Here is a 12036-nt window from a genome sequence, read left to right on the forward strand (position 1 = left end):
TGAACTCGATTGCGAACAAGGAGACGAAGATGAAGTAGCAGGAGATTGAATCAGATCTTCAACAATGAGATTCGTGATATCTGTAAGCGGATTTCTGTTTATCTTCTTTAATGTTATCTTTGTACGGAGCTTATAATTATAGCTGGTTTTGTTGATTGAAGAAGATGGAGGAATGTTCTCTTTATTATTATGATGATGGAATTGAGATAAAGAGATCATTCCATCCATGTTTCCGATTTTCAGTGAGTGAGGGAATGAAATGGATGGAAAATGAGTGTGGTGTGAGAGACATAAATATTGAATTAGGGTTTCGATTTGGAGGGATGAATTTGTTGTTGAATTTTTTGGGGGATTTTGGAATATATTATTTGAAAAGTGCAGGTGGAGGGAACAAGAAGTTTAAAAAGGGTGTTTGTATTTCAGCTCAAGATGCAATTCAGATTAGGCGCCGAGGATTTTAACCAAATTATTTTGAACAAATTTTTTTTTTTTTTTCATCACAAGTATCTAAATCAATGATTTCATTAACAAATTAACAAACCATTTATTTACCATTTATACGTTTTAAAAGACTTGTTATATACGCGTATATTGTTCATTTTTTACTAAACGGAGAATATTAAACCGAAAATCTTAAAACTTTTTTTGATTACAGTTACATATTACACCGATTGATAAGAAAAAAAAACTTTGAACGACAATATCGGCATCACGCTGTAACATCCCGCATTTTTTCGTTAAATTATTTTAATTCCCGTCTTTTTATTTTAAATAATATCCTTCGTAACTAGATTCGTATCCCCCGTTAGCTAACATTCTTAATAATTTCGTTATTGGATTATAACGTCTCCCGTACTCTCGTGAAATTCAAAATAATTCGTTCGGTTAATTCCCGCACCCGACTACAAACTTGAGGGACTAAACTTGCCAAAATGCCAAAATGGTGACTAGGTCAAAGGAGTCAAACTCCATCCTCATCCATTCATTTTTCTATTTCCTTTTTTCTTTTTCTTTCATACTTCCACATTTTCTCTCAATCTTCAATCCAAAGATTCATCATCCAAATCAAATCGAGCAAGCATCAATCCAAACAAATTACATATTCGGAATCCTCTCATCTTCCTCTTCGATTCCATACCGATTTCATCAAGTTTGAGTAACTTTCTAAAATCACTAGATTTTGTGTTCTTGATGTTTTTAACTTATAAGGTTGTTAATTAGTGTCTATGGCTCAAGTCTAACATGAATATATGATTTATATGCTCGATTTTGTTATTTGAAGTAACTTGCATGAACTTGAAATTTGGTGTGTTTGATTTGATGATTTGGTTGTTTAAATGTTGTTAAATGTTGCAAGTTCATGTATTAAATGTGTTCCTAGTATCATTAGCTTCAATTTGATGTGTAGGTTGATTAAGAAAACTTCACTAACATGATTATTGATTTTTGTAAATTTTGGTTAAGGTTTGATAGACTTAAAACGAACTTTTGATGTTTTGAATGCCATGAAATGTTATTAGTAAGTGTTTGATTGTATCGTATGTTTAATTACCTTCGAAACGGCATATCATACATGTAAATTAGTTGCCTGAATCATGAAATGCGTTTTACAAACTTGAAGCTTTTGGTTATGAACGTTTATGGAACATTCGACTAGAGTTTGACTATTGTAAATGCTAGTTTTGATTGATGATATGTTCTTAGTTGTGTCCTTTGTCAAAAGAGCTTTCCAACGACATAAGATGCGTGTTCTAAGCGTTTACGATTTGTGATTTATGCAAAATTGAAGTTTGAAAAAGACTTGAACTCTTGAAACTGACCAGGCACCAGACCACGTTCATTGTCGCGGCGCGGCGCCCCTGGTCGCGGCGCGACATTTGCCGTGTTTGGCTTCTGACCTACTTTGTCAAATTTCGAAAAATGTTTGCTATGCTACGCACCTCCGATTCACATGTAACTTGTTCTAACATGCTTATATATGATTAATAACCTCAGAAAAATAGTTCGGGACCCAACCCGAACATGTTGACTTTTTTGTTGACTTTGACCCGACCAAGTTGACTTTTAATCAAACTTAACCGAATACTTATGCAATCTTTCTAACTTGCTTCTATACTAGTATCTTGCATGAAACTTGACAATTTGATTCACATGCTACATAATCGAGTCATAACGAGCCATAGGACTAATCGAGCAACTTTGACCGATCGTGTTTACCGTTATTGATACAACTTACTTGTTTAGGTCAAGACTAGCAATTGTTCTTTGCACGTTACTTGTTGAAGTATCTTTTTACTCTTGCACTCGAGGTGAGATCATAGTCCCACTTTTACTCTTTTGAACTTACATTTGGGATGAGAAAACATAAACGTTTCCTTTTACTAAGTGAACACAAGTATAGGAAAACAAACATTCTACCTACGAGTTTAGAACAAAATCCTCAATTCGATTATCATTAGTTACACTTGCCGGGTGTAAGCGAGAACTTATGTTGTATGGATCCATATGGGTTTGACAAACCCTCATTCAGACGGTTCGCTACCGTCTACGAATGAAATATATTTTCGTGAATCAGTGTATGTTCTAACACTATTGTGATGAGGTTCTATGGATGGAAAGTTAAGCATTGATAATTGGGTGCTCGTGACAACAATTTTTGGAATGGTTAACTATTATTGAAGTGTTATAAATCTTGTGGTTCATTTGTATTTACTCATTTACTTACTTAAACCTATAATTTCACCAACGTTTTCGTTGACAGATTTCTATGTTTTTCTCAGGTCTTTGAACAATTTGTGATACATGCTTCCGCTCATTATTTTGATACTTGCATTGGATGTCGAGTATATGTGCATACATGGAGCGTCTTTTGACTTTATTTAAAACCGTGTCGCATAGGTTTCATTTGTACTTATAACTTTGTAATGTAACTTTTGGTTGAACCATTCTTGTAAACTTGGAAACAATCTTTACTTTTGAAATGAAGGCGACGCATTTTGGTCAAACGTTATTTTAAAGACTTATGACCACGTAACGGGACCTAAGTAGTCGGCGCCGTCAATGACGATTTTGTCGGGTCGCTACACACGCAGAGGGGATTTAACCACCTTCGCGATCATATATCACTCACACACATGTTAAGAGGAAACCCAAATCGCAACACTTGTAGTACGATTGAAGGTTAAGAAAATCCCCCAAGATGCTAATAATTGGCAGTATCAATTAGTTCTCAGTCCTAAGATTCGAACTCGCGCTTACAAGTAGAGGACAAATAGGTCGACTCCTCGGATACCACTCAGGCAATGCCTCGTTAGTACCCGGATTAATAAATTATTTTTATCAAATGGTTTGAGTTGCTGTTACATTGTTAAATATAAATATATACCATATGATTTTTTTTTTTTTTTTTGTGAAAATCCTAATAGTTAATCCGGTCTACATTTGTTAAACATTTAAATTCTAAACACAACAAATTACAAATACCTATAGAAGTATGAGAATTTTAGAATTACATGGTTTATAAACATCTGAATTCTAAACACAACAAATTACATAGTATTACATGTCACATATAAATATTATTTAATATTCATATTATTAACATACAACATATTAATGTTAAATACATTTTATGAATGTTCAAAGATTAATTGTGCATATTTGAAGAAAAGATGTACAATTTTGATTTTTGTAACACTTGAATTTTTAAAGGCTGGGTGGACTGGTGGTCTAGATTGGCCCGGCGGTCCAACCTTAGTTTAAAGGTAAAACAGGAGCAAACTGGACCGGTGGTCCAGATTGGCCCGACGGTCCAACACTAGGCTTTTTTGTCAACATGTCAGAATTGAACCGGCGGTCCACTTTGGATCGGCGGTCCACTTTGGATCGGCGGTCCACAGCGGGACTTTTGTTAATTTTGTAATTTTGCAAAATTAAGGCAATTTGGTCTTTTCAATTATGGACGGTTTTAAGCCCCAAGATCATATATTATCCTCATTTTCATCTTCATTCTCACCAACTAAACCCTCTGGAGAGAGACGGGTTTATAGAGAGAGGAAACATGAGTGGGTGATGAAGATGGTAATTTTTGCCCAAATTAAAAACGGGTCTTGGTTCTCCTTGATGTTGCTAGCTACTAGCTCGGTTTTGGAGTTAAAGTAAACCCTAGATTTGATTTAATTACTTTGATTTTGATTTGGGATTAGGGTTTGTGCTAGTTAGGGTTATAAACCCCATTTCTTGTGAAATTTGGGGATTTTGTTGTATGTATTGTGTAAGTAAACTCGATTGTTGTGGGTTTAGGGTTTGATGACGAATTTGAAAGTATTTGTCATGGTTTGGGTGTTAAATCACTAGGTTGTAAGGGTGTTGGTGTTTTAATGTTCTTAAGAACATGTTTTCTAATCAAATTGGGTGTTGACTTTGATTTAGGTGTTAATTAGTATTTTGGAAATATAATCACTAACCTTTAGGGATTATGTGCATTTTTTGTGACTTGTGTCAAAATGGGTAAAGTGAATTGGGTCAAATTTGATGGTGACACTAGTTTTAATAAAATGGAGGTTTAAACACTTTTGTTAAGCGTTAAATGACGTTTTTGGATGTAATTACTCGTGAGAAGTGATTTTGAGTCAAAGTGATGTTTTAGCATAAGTCAAAGGTGGTCGAAAGCAAAATGGGTCAATATTGCACGTGTTATGGTTTTGGTGTACATGACGTTTGAAATGATCACTACCTTAGTAGTAATCTAGTGTCGGGACCTAGGTCGGTCTAGTTAGTGTAAAGTATAATTTGGGTTAAATTGTACTTTGTAGAGTGAGTTTGAATTACCACCCGAAGTGGTAATTGGTTTGTGTCCATTAGGTGTTAAATGAGCGGGTTTTGACGAGCAAGGTGAGATCCCTCGGCTAAGGGATGTGGTTGTCGGATTCTCTTTTAGAGAATTGTTATTTATCTGTGTATTGTGCCTATGTGTGATATAGGTGGTTACTTGCTCGGATTTGAGGACGGAGATCATGTTATACATGACTTGTGCGGACATTTCAAGGTGAGTGGAAAAATTATACGTGTATGTATATGGTGTATTTATTTGTGTGCTATGATATGAACCACGGAGCCGGTAGTGCCATAGCATGTGCGAGTGTGCTATGATGTGAATTACGGAGTCGGTAGCTTCATGGTACGTGTGTTGTAGTGTGAACCACGGAGCCGGTAGCACTATAGCACGAGTTGTTAAGGTGTGAACCACGTAGCCGGTAGCGCCTTAGCATGAGTATGACTCAAGTTGTGATGTGAACCACAGAGCCGGTATCATCATGACAATTGCGTATGGTGTGAACCACGGAGCCGGTAGCACCATGACGCGAGTATGGTTAACCATATGGTGTGTGTAGAATTTGTGAGCATTATTTATATTACATGCTTTTGGTTATGCTAGCTGTCGGTATTGGAGACTATTAGCTTTATACTTTGCGATGGTATGCTAATTAGATTGCTAGCATGTATGCGGTATTTGTGTAAGTGTTTGCAAGTAAGTAGATTATATATGTATATGTATAATTATTGCATTCACCAAGCTTTATGTTTACCCCTCTCGTTGTTTACCTTTTTACAGGTATTGTGATTGCGAAGCTAGCTAGTTGTTAGACTAGATGCGTAGGAGCGTTTGGGCTCGATGGGGTAGCTTTTGGATATTTGGATGCGGATTGGGAATTTGGTAGTCCCCGGAATTATGCTCTTGGTATCGGGTTGGGTTATGGAGTCTTAACCCGGTTTGTAGTGTAAATGGGTCGTAATTACCCACTTGTTGTGTAACGGGTCAAAAGGCGTCGAATTGCACGTTTTGGATTTACTCACATGTTAAACATGTATTTTGTTGTATATTGGGCACGTTAAAACTATCGTTAAAAGTATCTTGCATTATGATGTATTTAACTTTATTTAACTTATAAAAAAAATAGTGCTCGTTTTTGGTAAACGAATTCGGGTCATTTCAATTTTATGATAATATTGTGATTGTGATGTTCTCAAATTATTTAATTTTAAATATATTTATTGTTTTTTGCGATGCCAGGCGTTTGATTTGGTGACAATGGAACACGATGAAATTGATTTCACCGCTTCTGTTCACTTAGAACAAAAGTCATCAAGTTCTAATCAGGTGGAATCAAACGTAACGAAGTGTTATGGAGTATTGTTGTGGATTGAGACGTCGTTTAGTAGCCGGTTTTGCAAAGAAAAACAGACTGTTTTGTCGACATCACCGTATACCCCATCAACACATTGGGCTCAAACATTACTTACTTTTCGTGTGCCGATTGCATTAACAACCAAGATGTTGGTTCACCAGAGTTCTTCAATGGTTGGTAGTGATGTTAACCCAGCTGTGAAAATAGACTCGCGCATTAGTGTAGCTCGCGGTGTTGAACATCGTGGCATTATTTCGTTAGAGGTAATTGCTGTTGGGTTTGATGGTCGAAAACAAGAATGACCCGTGCAATTGTTTCATATGCGTTAAGAAATTGTTTATATTTGTTGTTTTTCTTATGTTTTCATTTATCAATTTTGAAACCTGATGTGATCTGTAAGTCCAAAGCTTTGGTTTTTATTATTTTATAACTTTGGCTAAAATGCAATTGTTTCCCACATTTATTGTACTCCGTACTATTTTTATTTTAATCATAAGCACGCAACTAATTATCTCTTACTAAATAGAAGACACTCATCAACCTTTAACTTTGAGGTTGTGAATTCAAGTCCTGTGCACAAAAAGATTATGTGTGTGGGCTTCTTGTTTAAAAAAAAATATATATACAATACAGTGGCGGATTTAGAATTTATAGTGAGTGGTTGCACATATATATAATAACGAATGAAATGACCCCTGAAATCACGGGTTTGTTTAAACGAATTAATTTAATGACATGTTTTAGGTATTAAGTGAATGTAAATGCTAAAGTCATTTATTTTAATGACCCGTTTGACTAAGAAACTTGTCGTTGTTTTTACAAATATATAGAGACATATATTTTCGCATACATATCTAACGTAATTAATTTCGTAAAAAGAATTCATATTTGAATATTAATAATATAATAATTATAATTATAATTATTATATTAAAAGTAAATAATAATAATAAAGTTCGCTCAAAGTTGAGTATTTATATTTTTAATAATAATAATAATAATAATAATTAGTAACAATAAATGAATTTTAAATTTTTTTAAAAAATTAAAATTTTATTTTAGGAGAGATTAGTATTTCCTTTTATAAAAATTTCGTATTATTTTTTAATTAAATTAATATATAATTATGACATCATCATTATGAAAATTAAAGGGTAATTAACTTAATTATGACATCATCATTTTAGAACTTTATATGACTATATAAATAATAATATTAATTAATAATTACTATTAATTTAAGACTAACAATAGTAATATTAACAATAAGAGTGTTTCATTACAAAAAGAAAACAACTTAACTGCTAGCTAATTGAGTTGTCCTCTACGGTCTTTCATCTTTTAAACTCTCCACACATATTACTTGCTCCATCATAACCTTGACCTCTTATCTATTAAAACATTTAGAAAAAAATATTTGAATAATGATGTAGATATGTTAATAGTTAAATAAATTATATCATCATACTTATAACATGAAATAACAACTATAACAACTTAAGAGAGATATGTAAATAAATATTTGTTTCAAACTTAATAGATATAAGTAAATAAATATTCCATACCTGTTTCAAGATAACATTATGTTCAGTAAATAAATTATCGATACCATCTTTAAGAGTTAAAGCTGATGTCTCTTTAACATGAACTCTTTAACCAATTTATGTGCACTCTTATAAAACCCAAATATATTTACTCTTGGTGGACTTTTTTGAGTGGTATCTAGGGCTACCACTGTAGTGACCCGAACTTTTCCATGTTTATATATATTAATTGAGATTGATATTTACATGATTAAATGTTTCCAACATGTTAAGCAATCAAACTTGTTAAGACTTGATAAATTGAAATAGGTTTCATATAGACAATTGACCACCCAAGTTGACCGGTGATTCGCGAACGTTAAAACTTGTAAAAACTATACGATGACATATATATGGTTATATATATAGTTAACATGATTTTATTATAAGTATGTATCTCATTAGGTATTTTAACAATGAGTTATATACATAAAAATGAGACTATTAATTTAAGAAACTCGAAAACGATATATATAACGATTATCGTTATAACAACGTCTTACTAGGTACATATGAATCATATTAAGATATTGATACACTTGGTTAATTATGTTAAATGATAAGTAAATATATTATTAAGTGTATTAACAATGAAATACATATGTAAAAATAAGACTACTAACTTAATGATTTCGAAACGAGACATATATGTAACGATTATCGTTGTAACGACATTTAACTGTATATATATCATACTAAGATATATTATATATCATAATATCATGATAATATAACAATTTAACATCTCATTTGTTATAATAAACAATGGGTTAACAACATTCAACAAGATCGTTAACCTAAAGGTTTCAAAACAACATTTACATGTAACGACTAACAATGACTTAACGACTCATTTAAAATGTATATACATGTAGTGTTTTAATATGTATTCATACACTTTTGAAAGACTTCAAGGCACTTATCAAAATACTCCTACTTAACAAAAATGCTTACAATTACATTCTCGTTCAGTTTCATAAACAATTCTACTCGTATGCACCCGTATTCGTACTCGTACAATACACAGCTTTTAGATGTATATACTATTGGTATATACACTCCAATGATCAGCTCTTAGCAGCCCATGTGAGTTACCTAACACATGTGGGAACCATCATTTGGCAACTAGCATGAAATATCTCATAAAATTACAAAAATATGAGTAATCATTCATGACTTATTTACATGAAAACAAAATTACATATCCTTTATATCTAATCCATACACCAACGACCAAAAACACCTACAAACACTTTCATTCTTCAATTTTCTTCATCTAATTGATCTCTCTCAAGTTCTATCTTCAAGTTCTAAGTGTTCTTCATAAATTCCAAAAGTTCTAGTTTCATAAAATCAAGAATACTTTCAAGTTTGCTAGCTCACTTCCAATCTTGTAAGGTGATCATCCAACCTCAAGAAATCTTTGTTTCTTACAGTAGGTTATCATTCTAATACAAGGTAATAATCATATTCAAACTTTGGTTCAATTTCTATAACTATAACAATCTTATTTCAAGTGATGATCTTACTTGAACTTGTTTTCGTGTCATGATTCTGCTTCAAGAACTTCGAGCCATCTAAGGATCCGTTGAAGCTAGATCAATTTTTATCTTTTCCAGTAGGTTTATCCAAGGAACTTAAGGTAGTAATGATTTTCATAACATCATTCGATTCATACATAAAAAGCTATCATATTCGAAGTGGTAAACTTGTAATCACTAGAACATAGTTTAGTTAATTCTAAACTTGTTCGCAAATAAAAGTTAATCCTTCTAACTTGACTTTTAAAATCAACTAAACACATATTCTATATCTATATGATATGCTAACTTAATGATAAACCTGAAAACACGAAAAACACCGTAAAACCGGATTTACGCCGTCGTAGTAACACCGCGGGCTGTTTTGGGTTAGTTAATTAAAAATTATGATAAACTTTGATTTAAAAGTTGTTATTCTGGGAAAATGATTTTTATTATGAACATGAAACTATATCCAAAAATTAATGTTAAACTCAAAGTGGAAGTATGTTTTCTAAAATGGTCATCTAGACGTCGTTCTTTCAACTGAAATGACTACCTTTACAAAAACGACTTGTAACTTATTTCTCCGACTATAAACCTATACTTTTCCTGTTTAGATTCATAAAATAGAGTTCAATATGAAACATAGCAATTTGATTCACTCAAAACGAATTTAAAATGAAGAAGTTATGGGTAAAACAAGATTGGATAATTTTTCTCATTTTAGCTATGTGAAAATTGGTAACAAATCTATTCCAACCATGACTTAATCAACTTGTATTGTATATTATGTAATCTTGAGATACCATAGACACGTATACAATGTTTCAACCTATCATGTCGACACATCTATCTATATTTCGGAACAACCATAGACACTCTATATGTGAATGTTGGAGTTAGCTATACAGGGTTGAGGTTGACTCCAAAATATATATAGTTTGAGTTGTGATCAATACTGAGATACGTATACACTGGGTCGTGGATTGATTCAAGATAATATTTATCGATTTATTTCTGTACATCTAACTGTGGACAACTAGTTGTAGGTTACTAACGAGGACAGCTGACTTAATAAACTTAAAACATCAAAATATATTAAAAGTGTTGTAAATATATTTTGAACATACTTTGATATATATGTATATATTGTTATAGGTTCGTGAATCAACCAGTGGCCAAGTCTTACTTCCCGACGAAGTAAAAATCTGTGAAAGTGAGTTATAGTCCCACTTTTAAAATCTAATATTTTTGGGATGAGAATACATGCAGGTTTTATAAATGATTTACAAAATAGACACAAGTACGTGAAACTACATTCTATGGTTGAATTATCGAAATCGAATATGCCCCTTTTTATTAAGTCTGGTAATCTAAGAATTAGGGAACAGACACCCTAATTGACGCGAATCCTAAAGATAGATCTATTGGGCCTAACAAACCCCATCCAAAGTACCGGATGCTTTAGTACTTCGAAATTTATATCATATCCGAAGGGTGTCCCGGAATGATGGGGATATTCTTATATATATGCATCTTGTTAATGTCGGTTACCAGGTGTTCACCATATGAATGATTTTTATCTCTATGTATGGGATGTGTATTGAAATATGAAATCTTGTGGTCTATTATTATGATTTGATATATATAGGTTTATAACTCACCAACATTTTTGTTGACGTTTTAAGCATGTTTATTCTCAGGTGATTATTAAGAGCTTCCGCTGTCGCATACTTAAATAAGGACGAGATTTGGAGTCCATGCTTGTATGATATTGTGTAAAAAATGCATTCAAGAAACTTATTTTGTTGTAACATATTTGTATTGTAAACCATTATGTAATGGTCGTGTGTAAACAGGATATTTTAGATTATCATTATTTGATAATCTACGTAAAGCTTTTTAAACCTTTATTGATAAAATAAAGGTTATGGTTTGTTTTAAAATGAATGCAGTCTTTGAAAAACGTCTCATATAGAGGTCAAAACCTCGCAACGAAATCAATTAATATGGAACGTTTTTAATCAATAAGAACGGGACATTTCAACCACTGGGCCTAAGGCCCATCCGCCCCTGATACAATCTCCCGGTCAAAATGAAACAAATTAAATACCTACGAAATTTCTTTCCTAGGGGTGTATTTAGCACACCTGCTTATTGGAGCTTATGGAAGCTTCTAGGAGCTTGAGCTTATGATTTTAATAAGCTCCAAGTCATAAGCTTTGGTTGGTAGACATAAAAAGTAGAGCTTATGAAAATCATAAGCTCTTAAAAAATAAGCAACTTGTAGTAGCTTATGAAAAAAAGTAGAGCTTATGAACTAGAAATAAGCTCCAGCTAGTTTGCCAAACACTTATAAAAAATAATAAGCTCCAGCTACCAGCTTTAAAAATAAGCTTCAGCTCCAACTCTAGTCCATAAGCTCCAGCTCTAGCTACAAGCTCCAGCTCCAGCTAGTTTCATCCAAACACACCCTAAGGGTATGTTTGGCAAAATTAGCTTTTAGTTGTTAGCTAGTAGCTAATACTACGTAGCTTTTAGCTGTTAGCTGGTAGCTAATAGCTTTTAGCTGGTAGCTTGTAGCTGGTAGCTTGTAGCTGTTAGTTTTTTATATGTATTTAGTTGTTTGACAGAGTAACTAAAACTATTAAAATAAAGAGTATAATGACAAAAAGCTAGAAGGTAAAAGCTAAGCGCTAGTTCTAGTAGTTTTTAGCTTTTTCCCTCCCTAAAAAAGCTTTA

Source organism: Rutidosis leptorrhynchoides, chromosome 10, assembly GCF_046630445.1.
Source record: "Rutidosis leptorrhynchoides isolate AG116_Rl617_1_P2 chromosome 10, CSIRO_AGI_Rlap_v1, whole genome shotgun sequence".
In the NCBI taxonomy this organism is placed as follows: domain Eukaryota; kingdom Viridiplantae; phylum Streptophyta; class Magnoliopsida; order Asterales; family Asteraceae; genus Rutidosis; species Rutidosis leptorrhynchoides.